This window comes from Triticum dicoccoides, chromosome 1B, assembly GCF_002162155.2.
Source record: "Triticum dicoccoides isolate Atlit2015 ecotype Zavitan chromosome 1B, WEW_v2.0, whole genome shotgun sequence".
Lineage (NCBI taxonomy): Eukaryota > Viridiplantae > Streptophyta > Magnoliopsida > Poales > Poaceae > Triticum > Triticum dicoccoides.
The window spans coordinates 351,198,777-351,213,508 of NC_041381.1; the positions used below are offsets into that span (position 1 = coordinate 351,198,777).

The 14,732-nt window shown below is 47.2% G+C and overlaps 1 long non-coding RNA gene across 1 annotated transcript; it reads right to left on the reverse strand.

Annotated features, from left to right (window-relative positions):
* Positions 1-3,425: 3,425 nt before the first annotated feature.
* Positions 3,426-4,903, reverse strand: LOC119305094. The gene is made up of 3 exons (XR_005148544.1): positions 4,436-4,903; positions 4,298-4,348; positions 3,426-3,542 (listed from the first exon to the last, which is right to left on the reverse strand). It is a non-coding gene; the product is annotated as an uncharacterized LOC119305094 (long non-coding RNA).
* Positions 4,904-14,732: the final 9,829 nt, after the last annotated feature.

Here is a 14,732-nt window from a genome sequence, read left to right on the forward strand (position 1 = left end):
TCGCCCCAGGCGCGCCCTCGACCCCCGGCCCTCCCTCTCTCTCCGTCTCGCGCGCACTCGCCCTGACCGGCGTGCCTCCGCCCGCGCCGGCCTCGTCTTGCCCCGGACGGCGTCGCCCTCCGCCCGGGCCGTCGCCCTGCCTTGCCTCGCCTCGGCCACGCCTCACCCCGAGCTGGCCTCGCCCTCGCCGACCTGGCGACCTGCCAGGTCCGCCGCCTCCCCTGGTCGGCTTCGTGGCCACCGGCGCCAGCGCTGCTGGTCACGCCCGAGGCCAGCGCCCGGGCTCGCCCCGTGGGGCGCTCGTGCCCGCGCCCGTACGCCCGTGGCCGTAACCCGTTTGCCCGCTATGGCCCCCGGGCCATTGGCATGTGGGGGCCCGCGCCCCAGAACGTTTCTGTTAAAAAAAAGAAAAAAAAGGAATTAAATAAATAAATAAGTAGATAAATAATGAAAATAATTAATTAATTAATTAACCAATTAATTCTGATTAAATTAACCAAATAAGATTAATTAACCTAATGATTAGTTAACCTAATTAACTACTGTTAATTAGCTAACTAATTAGTATGACAGTGGGGCCCACCCACTAATTAATTTTGATTAATTTAATTAATCTGTTAAATTAAAATTTGTCACTGACCAGTGGGGCCCACTGGTCAGGTTGACCAGTCAACCCTGTTGACTGCTGACGCCAGCATGACATCATGCTGATGTCATAAATCTAATTTCGAATTTATTTAAATAATTAATTAAATTCCAGAAATTAATAAAATCTTTAGAAAATCAAAACTTCTAATCCGTAACTCGGATTAAAATACTTTCTACATGAAAGTTGCTCAGAACGACGAGACGAATCCGGATACGCAGTCCGTTCGTCCGCCACACACCCCTAACCTATCGAACTCTCAACTTTCCCCTCCGGCTCCTCTGCCCGAAAACACGAAACACCGGGAATACTTTCCCGGATGTTTTCCCCCCTTCACCGGTATCACCTACTACCGCGTTAGGGCACACCGAACACCGCGTATTGCCTTGTTATATTTTGTGATGCTTTGTTTGCTCTGTATTCATTATTTCTTCCCCCTCCTCTCCGGTAGACTACGAGACCGACGCTGCTGCTGGCCAGTTCGACTACGGAGTTGACGACCCCTCTCTCTTGCCAGAGCAACCAGGCAAGCCCCCCCTTGATCACCAGATATCGCCTATTCTCCTCTATACCGCTTGCATTAGAGTAGTGTAGCATGTTACTGTTTTCGTTAATCCTATTCTGATGCATAGCCTGACATTGTCGCTACATCTGTTGATACCTTACCTGCAATCCTAAATGCTTAGTATAGGATGCTAGTTTATCATCATTGGCCCTACATTCTTGTCAGTCTGCCTTGCTATACTATCGGGTCGTGATCACTTGGGAGGTGATCACGGGCATATACTATATACTTTACACTGTTACATTACTGGTGATACTGTTTGGAGATGGGGGCTGAAGGGGCAGGTGGCTCCATCCAGGTAGAGGTGGGCCTGAGTTCCCGACGGCCCCCGACTGTTACTTTGTGGCGGAGCGACAGGGCAGGTTGAGACCACCTAGGAGACAGGTGGGCCTGGCCTTGTTCGGCATTCGCGGATACTTAACACGCTTAACGAGATCTTGGTATTTGATCTGAGTCTGGCTACGAGCCTATACGCACTAACCATCTACGCGGGAGTAGTTATGGGTATCCCGACGTCGTGGTATTAGCTGAAGCACTTCGTGACGTCAGCGACTGAGCGGCGCGCGCCGGGTTGGACTGCGTTAACGCAACTTCCTTTGTAATGGAGGTTGCTAGGTCTGCTTTCGGCCGCGTACGCAACGTGCAGGTGTGCTATGGGCGATGGGCCCAGACCCCTGTGCGCTTAGGTTTAGACCGGCGTGCTGGCCTCTCTGTTTTGCCTAGGTGGGGTTGCGACGTGTTGATCTTTCGCGGCCGGGCATGACCCAGGAAAGTGTGTCCGGCCAAATGGGATCAAGCGTGTTGGGTTATGTGGTGCACCCCTGCAGGGAAGTTAATCTATTCGAATAGCCGTGATCTTCGGTAACAGGACGACTTGGAGTTGTACCTTGACCTTATGACAACTAGAACCGGATACTTAATAAAACACACCCTTCCAAGTGCCAGATACAACCGGTGATCGCTCTCCCTCAGGGATACGAGGGGAGGATCGCCGGGTAGGATATACTATGCGATGCTACTTGGAGGACTTCGACCTACCCTCTTCTGCCTGTTGCAAGACGAAGGTGACCAGAAGCATAGTCTTCGATAGGACTAGCTATCCCCCTCTTATTCTGGCATTCTGCAGTTCAGTCCACTGATATGGCCTTCTTACACATATACCCATGCATATGTAGTATAGTTCCTTGCTTGCGAGTACTTTGGATGAGTACTCACGGTTGCTTTCTCCCCCCTTTTTCCCCCTTTCCTTTCTTCCTGGTTGTCGCAACCAGATGCTGGAGCCCTGGAGCCAGACGCCACCGTCGACGACGACTACTACACTGGAGGTGCCTACTACTACGTGCAGCCCGTTGACGACGACCAAGAGTAGTTAGGAGGATCCCAGGCAGGAGGCCTGCGCCTCTTTCGATCTGTATCCCTGTTTGTGCTAGCCTTCTTAAGGCAAACTTGTTTAACTTATGTCTGTACTCAGATATTGTTGCTTCCGCTGACTCGTCTACGATCGAGCACTTGTATTCGAGCCCTCGAGGCCCCTGGCTTGTATTATGATGCTTGTATGACTTATTTATGTTTTAGAGTTGTGTTGTGATATCTTCCCGTGAGTCCCTGATCTTGATCGTACACATTTGCGTGCATGATTAGTGTACGATTGAATCGGGGGCGTCACAAGACCGAGCCGGACACGTTGTCTATGAGCCTGTCGGGACTCTGTAAGCTGCGGGGCGTTAACCTGTGTATATAAAGGGACGACCCGACGGTGAGTTAGGGCAGGAAAGAAAGAGATCAAGAACTAGGTCAAGCGTATTCGCTCCCTGGTAATCGAAGCCCAATCAATAACCACCCTACACTGTATTAGGCTGTTACCTTCCGCAAGGGGCCGCACCAGTATAAATTCTCCGTGTCCCTTGTCCTGTTTAACCCCTTCAAGCTAACTACGTTGTGATGGCTCCACACCTAAGTCCTTACGCTAGGACATCTGACGTGATAATTCCACGACAAGTTCCCAACTTGAATTCGGGCCCCCATTGCCCCAAAGGAGGAAATTGACATTGAGTAAATGGGTAGAAATGTTGCCCCCTTTGATGATGGAAAAACCCACTTCTTTAGAAGAAACAGAGAATTTGAACGACCAATTTTGTCGGCGTTCAACCTTGAAAAGAGATGCTCGGCCACCAAAGAATGCAAGGAGAATGGTGCCTACAGATTCATCGGTGAGGCGGATCTGGGACCGTTTGAATTCAGCCACCAACAAGAATTCCTCCAGATCTTTATCAGCTTCGTAGTTGATCGGGACTCCCCATTTCCTCCAAACTTCCGCCGCGAAATCTTGTCCTATGTCAAAATTGAGGTCAGCGAGAGCCATGATGAGGGAGTGTGAAACAGCCGGTGCAGGGTGGCGTAGGACGGCAGGGTGTGTGGACGCCGGGGCCGGAGTGGCCACCGTCGAGCTAGGAGCGGGGGCTAGGAGGTGATTAAACTTCAGTTAAGAGTAGTACTTTTTCTCACATTTTTTCTATCTCTTCTTGATACTAGTTGACCCGTTGCGCCAAATGGCGCAGAGACCCGCTAAAGCCATGTTGTCGATGAAAATAGTTTCATTTGGCAAGGACATATTCGATATTCATAGTAGAAAGTCCATGTGTTAAACCATGCTATTTTGAAAATGCCTATCAAAAAGATCATCCAGTAAACCCATGAGCCACAATCCCTTTCTAATGGAAGCAACCAAAGATTGTTGAGGTCATAGTTAGTGAGGCAAGTAGCAGAAAAGAAGAGAAAATAAAAATTGAGGACAGCGACATATTATTTGAGAAATGATCCGTCAGCTTACTTGTCCGACATGAAGATATTAAACTGAATATTCTACATCAGACCAGAATCTTGACTAATTAATAACTGACATAAGCACTTGACCTGTGAACACTCGCTCTATGGGACAAATGCAGACCAAACTGAATAGAATATTCTACACGAGAACAGAATCCAGACTAATTAATAACGACATAAGCACTGGACCTGTGAACACTCGCTCTCTGGGACAAATGCAGACCAAACTAAACCGAAGAAACATATAACTTTGTTTTTACCTTCATAACAAGCAGCATGACCAGAATCACATCCCATGAGAAGCCATAAACCTAGAAACTGCATCAGTTAGAAAGACTGCATAGACGTGGCACATGTGCAAATATTTGTCCAATTACAAAATAAGAAAGGGATATTACCAGCACACTTTTGTTATACTGCTTGGTTATGTTCAAATGGTACACAAAACCGTATTGGTAGATGAAGAAACGCAATGCAAGATCTTTCAGTCCCCTGTTTTCATCCCTCTCTGAATCCATGTCCCTTCTTTTTTATCCCTCTCTTTGAATCTAGATCCTGGCAATGATCAAGCTTCCAGTCCCCTCTTTTTCATCCCTCTCTCTCAAACACACATGACATATTGCAGCAAACATAACACATCAACTACTGTAATTGAAAACTGAAGTTGCGACTCTCTATTATCCAATTTCAGTAACCATAAACTATATACCTAGCAGCAAAGATCTCATAAATGCACATACACATGATCACAAATTCTATCATCTAAATGCAAGAAGAAAGTGGAGGAAAGAGAAAGGATGTAGAGGCAAACCTGAACCTCCTCGAGCTCCTTGCTCCTGCTGCTCTAGTCGGAGACCCTCCCTCAACCGCCGACCACATCCGCAACCACCCTAAAATATAATTAAAGCCTCCCATGAAAGGAAATTAATATCTATATATGAGAAATCAGATGATAATATGCGGAGTAACCAATAGGCATTTTTAGCGTCGCTATGATACTGGATAATGTTGGCCTCTGGTAGCACGATGCATCAGAAGCATATGTCGAGACACAAAGGTAAGCAGTAGATAATTTTATACCCCAGTGCAGACTGTGCGTTCTTCCTGAATGGAACATAGAAAACCTGGATTGGAATTTTCAGAAGTTCTGTAAAACTACCCGTCGTCAATGAGTAAAGTATTCTATGGCTAGTACCTATGTACATAAAAATTTCACGTCTCCATTGTCTAGAATTCAACAGCCATCAGAATATAAACAAACTTGACAAGCATTGTATTGCCCCTTCTTACGTAGACCATGCAAACTAACAAGGACGTCCCTTCAACCAAATATAACACAAGCATCAATCAAAGAATATTAAACTGTGAATTCAACTATAGATAACAGAAGCACCGTTGTGTTGTCTAGCCTAAACAACATGGAGCCCGTAGCAGCAGCGTATGATCTGCGATTTACATTTATACTCATTACTGTTAGCAAACAAACCACCTTTCGTTTACTAAATCATGATTTTCTCATCATGAACCATAGTAAATTATATATGCATGATTTCCAGTCATGGTTGGTTTCTGTGCCTAAAATAGGTATGGAAATTGGTGCATGGCGACAAATAGTAGCAAGTATCACTCACGGATAACAATCTACTCAAGCTGAATTTAAACCGGATAAATAATGCAACCAGACAACCAGATAAAAAACTGGCACAAATGTGTACAGACAACTATTTCATTGGTCTTTCCTCGAATTTGTACCTATTCATCTGTGCTTATGTTTAAAGATCGAGTATCCATCATCCGCTGCAACATCAAGAAATTACACATGTATCTTTCTCTCTACTCTTTTCACAAAATTGGTTGCTTTAAACATAAAAATTGTTGGCAATACATATATGATTATATTTTTTTCCAAATAATTAACTCACATGTCAGCATACATACATATCTAGGCACTCATTATTTATCCAAGAATTTGGTGCCATAGATCCACTCTGGCAACAAACAGATACGTGGTAGGTAGGAGAAAAATGCGAAGAGAAAAAACATTAGACAACACATACCTTGCCTCCTCCCTGGCCCGGTTCCCTGTCGCCAGCCTCCTCCCCCTCCTATGCAGCTCAACCCCATCGCGACCGGAGCGTTGCCCCGTGCTCCAACCACCGGATGGTCAGTGAAGCTAACTGTGCTAAGGGAGAGAGACCATCAATGAAGGTTTGAAGAGGAAAAACTAAGAGAATAGATATGGGGAGAGGGATCTCACCATTTCCAGCTTCCTCGGTCTCGAGCACCTCCATCCGGTCTCTCATTTTTCTGACCTTCCCCGTCTCGGCCTCTAGCTCGAGGTCCGACCAACCAACGCCAAATTCGACCCAGAAGCACCAACGGTGGCTGAGGGGAGTAGCAGGCAGCGACGATGACGAGCGAGGATGAGGGAGGGGCTGTGGGGAACGAAGCGTGCGCAACACCCCGGCAGCGGCATGGCGCCATGAACGGCGGCTTCCTCCCGACAGCGTGGTTGTAGGAGAGAGAGGAGGGAGGCAGAACAGCGGCGACTGCGGCTAATGAGGATGGAGGAGGGAGGCAGAACGACAACGGCGATGGCGGCGGCGGCTAACGAGGATGGAGGAGGGAGGAGCACAAGATGTGGGGCTTGGTGAGGCTAGGGTTTGTCTGATGGGGGTTGGTGCCTGGGGAGACGGGGGGATTGGGTGTGGAGCGCGTGGTGCGGATTGGGCAAAACTCCCTGCACGCGGAAACAGGCGACCCAGCCAACGAGCGTGCTGCGCGAGCCCACCCGTCATTGGACAATGAAAACTACCGTCGGGTGAAAATTAATTTTAACCGCCGTGAAGATCCGATGGCTCAGACGCGCTGGAATACAGATCCGACGGCCAACGAAGCTCCAAATCGGTGGAGCCTAGTGGGAGCGAGTTGGCTAGCCTCATTATTGGTTTAAATTTAGGCAAATTTATCATGTAAGCGGCTATAAGCATAGTATTATACTTGCTCTTAAGAAATACTCCTAGGTACAGTGAGCGGAGAGTAGGGCCAGTTATTTTTAAAATTTCCTTTAGAAAAATGAGGCAAAAGATTTATGGTTTTTATTGATTAGGAAGAAGAAAGTTGCCCGGTCAATTAAAAAAAATCCTAGAATACCATTTTTTTTGCGGGAAAATTTCTGATCTATTCATCTTCAATCATGGTAGTACAACGAATACCAGAAATAATAAAAATTACGTCCAGATCCATAGACCACCTAGCGACGACTACCAGCACTGAAGCAAGCCGAAGGCGCGCCGCCATCATCGCCCCTCCATCGCCGGAGTCGGGCACAACTTGTTGTAGTAGACAGTCGGGAAGTCGTCGTGCTAAGGCCCAGTAGGACCAGCGCACCAGAACAGCAACCGCCGCAGATGAAGAATAGCGTAGATCCGAAAGATACAATCCGAAGGCACGCGAACATAAACGAACAACGACGAAATCCGAGCAAATCCACCAAAGATAGATCCCCCGGAGACACACCTCCACACGCCCACCAACGGTGCTAGACGCGCCGCCGGAACGGGGACTAGGCGGGGAGACCTTTATTCCATCTTCAGGGAGCCGCCACCGTCTCGTCTTCCTGAGAAGGACACAAACCCTAGCAAAACTGAAAGAAACGACTAAAAACAGAGCCCTCCCGCCGGCCCTTGCCGAGATCCACCGTGCCCCCATGGCCCTAGGGCCATCGAAGAGGAGGCGGACCTGCGGCGGCGGCGGTGGAAGGCAGAAACCCTAACTTTTTTGTGGAGGAAGGAGGAGGTGGCCAGTTATACATGGAGCGTTGGGTGCTCGAGTGCAAGGTTCTAGAGAAGGAATATTCGAGAGAAGACGGGTGGTTCTTGCGGAGTTGCGGTGCTCTTCTCGTGCTCATTTGTCACTCGGTTGAGATTAGATTTTCAAACTTAAAGTTCAATTAATGGTTGATCACGATTTCTACAGTATCTTGGCGCGTACGGGTAGGTATGACACAGAATTTTGTGGGTATGTGAGTTTTTCCTTTCACACTCATCCGCTATGAGTATGTGTATAATCAGCTCGTGCGTCACCATTTTTGTCCACAAACGAGGTGATTAATCAGACTCATTCTAGGAGAGGCGATTAATTAAACTAGTACTATGATGGATCCTCTATGGCCCCTGTCTATCTCTATGTCTCGAACTGGAAATAGGTAACCAGCGCCCTAACAAAAACTGAAAATAAGTTTCTTTTGTTGAGATCAACTGGAAATAGGTTTCTGGTGCAACCACCTTCACGCACAAACATTGATATCGATGCGGCCTTTAAACATGCATGGGTGTCAGACAGGGATTGGGAAAAACATCAGTACCACAGTAATTGTATTCATAACAGCGTCTACACACGGACCTCCCAAACCCGCCTCATACGTGTGGGTGGTCTACCCGCTCACGTTTTTTGACCCAGGCGGATGTCTCAAACGAGCCTCAGACGTCCGGATTGACCGGCACCCCTATATTCAGCCCAAATATGAGACGGATATGGGGTGGTCCCGGGCACGCCCGGGGGCGTCCGCGTGACAAGTCCGGCCCATCACCATCCCACGGATGTTCCACAAAAAAAACCATCGACCTCGTTGGTCCGAAACCCTAGCTCACTCACTCTCCTCTCTCGCTCCGTCCTCTCTTCTTCCCTCATCGATTTTGATCGAATCCGGCGCAATGTCGAGCTCCGGCAGGCGCTCCGACGACGAGATGGATCCGGAGTATGAGCTTGCCCTCCGCATCGCCTTGGAGCGGTCCAAGGTGGAGACCGGGGCAGCTCCGGATCTGCAGCCTCGCTGCAGTCGCCACTTCCCCATCGATGCATCTCGGACGCTGGCGCTGGCCCCTCCCGGCCCATGGGCAACTTCGACAGGCGGCCATCGCGATCGGTGCCTCCCCTATGTCGTCCCCTCGCCCCGCCGGCTGCCGCTTCCCCACTCCGTCCCCTCGCCCCTCCGGCTGCTGCTCCCCCTCGTGGGCAGCGGTGGATGCTTATGCCTGCCCCGTGCGCCCGGACACGCATACCGGTGTAGGAGGCATGCGCCGCCCGTCGTGAGAGGCAGCGGGCAAGGGAGAGGGAGGCTGTGGAGAGCTATGTCCAATGCCAGTGTGGGTTACCAGCGGAGCCCAATGAGGACTAGCGGCTCCTCGCGTGGGTGTACCGCCAGTCGCTTACGACGGCGGAGACGAACGCTCGGTGGCTCCGCTGGAAGAATGCCAAGGCTCTTCGGCTTGCCATCGAGCAGTCCGAGCGAGAGGCGTTGGATAAGATGAAGGAGGCCGCTTGGCTGGCCAAGCTCAGGCGCCAGCAGGACCGGGTCGTCCAGTGCCTCAAGGGCCTCGTCATCATCGACTCCTCCGACGATGACGACCACGGCTCCTCCTCCGACGAATCAGATGATCATCCAGCAGCCGCCAACGGGTACAGCTACGCCGGCGACCAGAAGGGGAAAGGGCTATCCCGAAAGTAGTGAAGTTCATTTTTAATTTCAAGTTTTAGATGTAGTATAAAAATTGTCCTTCTTTTGTGTGAACCTTGGTGGATCTTTTGGTGAACTATTGTGAAATTTCTATGTCCGCAGCTGATCTATGTACTTTCATCGACACTGCATGATATTGTAACCTTCGCTCCCTCCGCAGCCGGCAAGCATGCACACGAGCTTGGCGCTGCCCCTCCCTCCTTGGGTCATGCCGTGCCCCACGCCGGATTCGGCCACATGGGCCTTCACCGTCCTTGCACGACACCAGATCCGGCAGGAATGCCCCGGCCAGCACGGTGTGGTGAGCGCATGGGGCTACAACGTCCACTGCCCCGTTGACCATGGGGCGGCGCGCGAGATGAAGAAGAAAAGGCCAGGGTCAGCACCAGAGCCAGGCACCGCCAGGAAGGTCACCACAGGGACTCATTGTTGCCGTTGCTCGAAAAGGGCGCTGCGACTGGGGCAGACGGGGTAGCGACCAGAGCAACATGGGTGGCCTAGGAAAGAAGAGCACGGGATACGACCTGGGAAAGAAGAGCGACGGAGGGTGACAACCGGAGTAGCAGGGGTGGCCTGCGGTTCCTGGACGATCTAGCTGTCACAGATACGACAGGACGTTGTGCACGTGCAGCGGCTCTGGTCATCGAGATCCAGATAGGGCTCACCTTTGTTGTCATCCTCCTTCTTCCACTACCTTCACCCGCAAATGAGGTCCACCGCCGCTCCAAGCCTCCATGGGCGGCGCCCCAAGCCAGCGAACAGAGCCCATGGACGCTGGGCTACATGTTTTATGTATGTCGGGGGCTAATTGCGTTTTCATTTTTGATTTATGAGTGTCTATGTAAAATTTTAGGGTCTAGTTTGTAATTTTGGATTAAATCCCATCTGACACAAACAGTTACGCCATGTAAGCAGAAAACGGGCCCGTCTATCATAAAACGCGCTCAACTAGTCAAATACGTCGATCAGTGGTTTTTGCAAAAAGATTACGCTAGACATGATGTCTTCTATAAAAACAATTGCAGAGTGGTGTTTTCGAATCGAAGCTGCAACCAGCGGGTGCTACCCCGCGTTCCTAGCCAGTACGACAGACTAACTTTAATAGAATGTTTGTAGTGTAGGTGTTCAGGAAACGAACAGAAGTGGCAAAACATAAAAACAGTTAGCAAAAAGTTGTGCGTAAGTGGGACCAATCACATGACCTCCCGTGAGTAAACAACGTCCCTGACCACTGTAGTTTTTCGATTTTTTGTGTAAAAATTGCAGTGGAATATTTAAACCTTTTTGAGTTTTCAAACTTTTTTGAAAAGAAGTGATTTTTGGAATACTAAACTATTTCTGAATTTTTGGACAAAAATTGAAAAAAGGATTCATTTCTAAAAAAATGAACTGATTTTGGAAAATGCAAACATTTTTCTAAGATTCTGAACATTTGTTGAAATTAGAAAAAGGAACCTTGAGTGAGTAAATTGGGCTAGCTCGTACTTCTGTCTATTACCCCCATCCATCATTATTAAGCTAGGTGTAATGAATGCGTCCGTTATTATTTTTGGGTCGTTCATGAAAAATGCTTGATTTAATCTCTTCAGCGGATCGTTATAGAGCACCAGCCAATGCATGCGATGGGTTTTCTTTCCTCCAATTAGTTCATTGTATGCGGGCCCAGTTATCCCACATGGCAGCCAAAATATAATATTTACGTGAAAACTGCTTCTTCACGCGGTCTCTGGCTATAGACGAATTTAATCTTCGCGCGAGGTTGTTTCTTGGTTGTAGAATTTTGGCCCCCGAGCCCTTTAAATCCAGACGGGAGGGTTTGTTTACTTATCAAATTAAACAACCGCTTCTTATTTTCTTATACCAAATTTCATCACTTTATATACGTTTGCAAGTTGTATGGAAAAACGATAAACCGCTCCAGGAATCGATAAAGGGTGAGGAGTGGGCCCTTATTATCCCCGGAGAAACAAACATACAATTATTTTGGTACAGATGAGTATGAAGGATTTAACTACCATTTCTTAAAAAGAAAAAAATTAACTCCCAATACTCTGGATGCTTTGTACGCGGGATTGTTGGTGAACATGAGATAGATGGTATATTATGAGACTATGAGAGTATGATATAACTTAATATATAATTGCAATCCGATAGTGTTTAACTTGGCCGTGTTGTAGGTTCATCGGCTGCACATTCACAACCTAGATTTTGGGTTAATACATATGATTATAAGTTCAAATATATTGGGAGTTCCCTTAGGGCAATGGAGTGTGTCAGTTAAAACTACTTAATGAGTTGATATGTTGTGCTTGCACATCCAACGTTTCCTGAATTTAAGTATATATCAATTTTCATCCCCGTTGCAACGCACAGGCATATGCGCTAGTATACTCTAATTGCTAAATGACAAGTAATTGGCTGTAGGAGTATAAAACTAGTGCTGTATACTAAACCACATGTAGTAGAAAAGGGGTCTCATGTGAAAAGAAGAAAGGTAAATGATTTCCCTTTTCTTTAAATCGGGCATAACCCCTTTTCATTAACCGAATAACGAAAATACAGAAGAAGAAAATAACAACATAACAATACAACTTTCCACGCCAGCAAGAATTTAAGGATGCTTGAAAAGAAAAAGTGAGTTCAACGCATCACCGAAAAACCCATCGGTGCTCGTCATCTAAACACTATGGGAGGAATACCGAGTGATACCAACCAACCATCATAGGGAGATAATTTTAAATGAGAGCTCACATCTTAGCTTGCCGCAGAATTAGCATGAGCTGCCGCACAGATCGTTACCATTCTGACAACATTCTCTGTGAGCATCCTCGCACCTCGCTCCATAGCCCCATGATCATCAGCCTTCGTAAGTCCCGCCTAGTAAATAAAAAACACACATGTGGAGAACATCACTTCAAAAGGTGATCTGGGTAGCTTAAATTCGAAGGTTGCGCGGTCGCGGCAATTGTGCGGACAAGATGAGACGGTGTTTTCAGAGTCAATTGAGTACAAAACACGCAGCATTGACCAGATCCAGATCAGACTACAAACGTTGTCTGTCTCAAAAGGAATGACGAGGTTAAAGGTAACCCGACAGATTAAAAAGGCGGCAGTGGCCAGTGCCAGTGAGTCACTGCCTAGCTGGAACAACAACCACATGCTCTCTTTTTATATACACCAGTTAATAATCACGCACATGGTTATAAAATAACGGCGCAAAGAGGCGGACCGGCGGCTGTGACACATGGTCTCGTGTTAGTCAAAAAAAGCACCCCGTGTATGACGCTGCACGCCAAGGTAGACCGTACCTGCGGTTCTACTCAGCTCGTAGCGAGATATGATCCTGCTCACTGATGATGGCGACACGAACGCCCGCACGTGTTCTTTGAACCTAACCAGTATCTTTTTCGTGGAAAGATTTTCGGAATGATCTTGTACAGGTAGTACTAAATGTTGTAATTTTTTATTTTACCAGTGGTCGTTTAGACTTTGAGCAAGGTTGAAGCTCTTGCTATTCTTGTGGATTTTGCTCTCCTCGACATTATTCTATAAGTGGAGTTTTTGTTGTGACTCCATAAAGAAAATAGACGTGTTTTTGTGCGAAGTAAAAATTGACGACATTTACACACAAACCTCTATATTGCCTTTTGTTGAATTTTCATTTTACTTATATTTCGGCATGCCATGAGCATTACACATGGCGTCATGTTTTCCAAAGAGGGACTGGAGATGGACCAACTTTGACGATGTAATTTATACCGCTAACTCTAAATAACGTATTGCATATCGTTGTCTCTAAGAATAGGCATCCGGATTTCTAGGTTAGCAAGCAAGTCTGAACAAAACGGGCATGCACAAAATGGTAGAGTCGACAACAGAATTGTGGCATATGATGTGGGGCAACCACATTGATATCACGTTCCGTTTTGCCAAGATAGGAGAAATAGGTACGGTCTCATAAATCAGATGAACCACCTCTTGGTGGAATTGTGGACTTTAATGATCATTCACACACCAAACTTCAAAATGAAATGATCAAATTTACATACATGACACACATTTATCTCATTCAATGGCACGTGCACATGATATTGTCATTGATCCAATTGGCGTTTGTGGGGTTGATGGTGTGTTCATGATCGTGTATATGTGGTGCTCCACATCGGTGAGATTATAGATTTGCATGTTCTTTGTAATCATCGTGTAAAAAAACTCTTGATCCAAAATCTCAAATTTCACATACAAACTATTCTGCGCATACTAGATCCAAAGCATGAGATTCACATACGTGTTGTGGATTAAAAAGAAAAGATGCTGCAGTGAATAGCATAAAGAAGTCAATGCTGTATGAATAGCATTGCTCAATACTACCTCCGTCACACAATATAAGAGGTTTATTACAAAAACGTCCTACATTATGGCTTACTGCCGACATCCCAAAAAACTGTTTTAGATGTGTTATCTAGACATATTTTAGTGTTAGGTATATTCGTATCAAGATAAATGTAAGACAAGCTTTTTGGCTTTTCGGGACGGATGACATTTTGAATAGTTTAATAAAGACTACATATAGACTAAAATGAGTGAACAAACATTTTAAAACATGTCTATATACACCGACTCCAAAAAAAAAGTCAGGACATCTCAAAAATAGGAACGGGAAAGTACTAAATACCGTATTGTTTAGAGGAGATCGTTATGTAGATCGGATCTGAACCAAAGATACTGTAAAAAAGCATCATATGACCCAAAGACAAACCCAGAAAATCTTGAACTTGTGCTCTTTTGACTCGGAGAAGCCCGGTAGATTCGCCGGCTACGGGAGCACTACTGCACTGCATATGTTCTGGAATCTGGGCAAGATGCACCACACTGCATATCTTCTGGAATCAAGCCCAGGTCTCCTCGGCTCGGCTCAAACTCAAGCTAGGTTCTACTAAATCGGAGCCGAGCCGAATACAGCTCATCCACACCATGACACCACCGCATAAACCACGGCTACAGTCAAACCAACCACGCGCAGCTCCGACCCTTATCACTTCCCGGTGGGCCCGACACACGCCCGACCCCACACGTCATACGCGCGCAGCTGCCGCAAGACGCGTACGGTCGTCCCCCGCTCCGCCAAAGCCTATATATACTCCCTCCCCACCCGCCTGCCGTGGTTGAAAATCCAG